Genomic DNA, 2,500 nt, shown 5'->3' with positions numbered 1-2,500 from the left:
TGCGTGCGCTATAAGCACATAAATAACAAAATATATCAAAAAGTAAATAAACAAATAAACCTAATCTTGAATATTCTTTTATTCTCTATCATCACGCCGTAATAGCGAAATCTCTCGGGATCATAATAAATCTCTACCATTATGCCGACATTTGCGAGCGTGATCCGGGGGCTGATAAATGGCGGGTAGATTTGCACTGAATGTCGCGCAGAATCAACCCGTGATGAATGTTACAGCGCCTATTAAAGTCATCCTTTATTTCTATATAAATTTTGCAACAGTGGGGGTAAAACGCGTAAAAAATATACGCCTGCATACGCGTGCGCGCGCGTGTGTGTGTGTATGTGTGAGAGAGAGAGAGAGAGAGAGAGAGAGAGAGAGAGAGAGAGAGAGAGAGAGAGAGAGAGAGAGAGAGAGAGAGAGAGAGAGAGATTGTACTGAACGTTCCTTAGCCAGGATATTTTCTATTAGATTTCCTGGAAATAACTGAATTAGTTTTTACTGCCTATTTTTCAATCTGTGACTACCCACTAATTAAGTCGCTTCCTTAGCTCTCAGGACAACCCTAATTAAATTTGGCTATCTCATATAGATGTGACGAAAATCATAGCAAATATAGCAAATAACAGAAATCAATAAATGAGTAATAAAGATAATAATAATTACTATAATAATGATAATAATAATTACTATAATAATGATAATAATGATGATGATACTACTACTACTACTAATAATAATAATAACAATAATAATAACAACACATAAAAAGTAACAATGACAACTAAAAATATTAAAAAGATAATAACAATAATGATAACAATAATAGTATCAATAATACTAATGGTAATAATAATAATAATAATGATAATAATACAATAATAATTACAATGATATCAATGATAGTGGTATTAGTTGCAATGCAAATAGCATTAAAAAATAATAAAGAGTAGTCCTGCAAAAAGCAATGGAAACAATTATAAATATAACCCCAATTGCAACCACGATGCTGATAATACCAAAACATAAGAACAATCATAATCACCCTAATGCCAACTATAAAATGACCTTTAACGCGATCATTATCATTTCGTGTGTACATCTTAGATACGGTGTGCATTGTATCGCCTATGCCTGTAACAATTATCTGTTTATCTACAAACATTTCGTGCATGAACAACAACAATACACCATGTTCAACTGAGAGCCGTGGCCTGAATTCCTTGTCTTAGTCATAAAATAAATATTGTAACAAAATGCAAATCAATAATGCTGAAAATGCTTATAATGATGAAAATTCTGATGATGGTGATAGTGGTGATGATGATGGTGATGGTTGTGATGATGGCGATGGTGATGCCAGTAACGTCAGCACCACCACTAATATGTACACATGTAATTACATAGCATCTAACATACAATAATAGAATATAAATATAATCTATCTACCTACCCTACTACCCACACACCAATCCAACTCTATCTATCTACATTTGTCTAACATAAAATATAGATTAATAAAAATAAACAAATAAAAAAAAAAATGAAATTAAAAAATGGAAAAAAAATCCCCGTGTTGGAGAGGCACTTATGTCTAACATAAAATATAAATTAATAAAAATAAACAAATAAACAAAAAATGAAATTAAAAAATGGAAAAAATTCCCCGTGTTGGAGAGGCACTGTGCTTGGGAGCGAGACGAGGCGTCGATCCGCGCGGACGACCTTCCGTAAAGCAGCTTCAAAGAGCTCGAACGTTTATTGAATCGCATAGAAAATGTTCCGTGAGCCAAGGATGAGTAAGCGAGGCGATTAAACAGAAAACAATCAAATTAACTTTAAAAGCACAAAGTCTGTCCTTCGTTTCAATATTTTTCCACAATATTTTTGCTTAAAATTCAACATTTACAGACGCGATCATCAGTTCACGCGTTGAGAAACATCAAAATCCAGCGAAGGAAGAACTGACATGATCGTCTATAAGAGAAATTTGAGGATGAGATGAAGAAACGCCTGATGAAAGCACAAGCAAGCAGAAATAATCACAGAACACCAACAAATCTTTACGCAACCGTTACGAAGACGGAGAAACAAATACATCACTCGGACGCAACAAAGAAACGGGGAATCGGGTTCAAAATGAGGTAAGTATCCAATTTCACGGCTCTTGGTTCAAAATGATACAGGCTATATTCGCGGCCATTGCATAATACCCGAAATTCATATAAAACTCACGCGAACCTGCGAATTCCACCAACATGTAAGAATTAACTCCATCCTCTTTAAATTCGTCGTCGTGGAATATATTTCAGAGCGAGAACCATATTCCAACCGCCTTCACGAAGCATCTCAGACACAGCAACAAAGAGAGAGAGAAAGAAAGAAACTATCGACACGTGCACTCAATCCACCCAAAAATTCACCCGAAAAACGATTCGACGACCGTAGGGCGGGATTCGTGAAAGGCGATCATTAGTTTAACCAACATGTTCACAAGACG

Source organism: Penaeus vannamei, chromosome 2 (assembly GCF_042767895.1).
Source record: "Penaeus vannamei isolate JL-2024 chromosome 2, ASM4276789v1, whole genome shotgun sequence".
Classification (NCBI taxonomy): domain Eukaryota; kingdom Metazoa; phylum Arthropoda; class Malacostraca; order Decapoda; family Penaeidae; genus Penaeus; species Penaeus vannamei.
Note: the sequence above shows the minus strand (reverse complement) of the source record.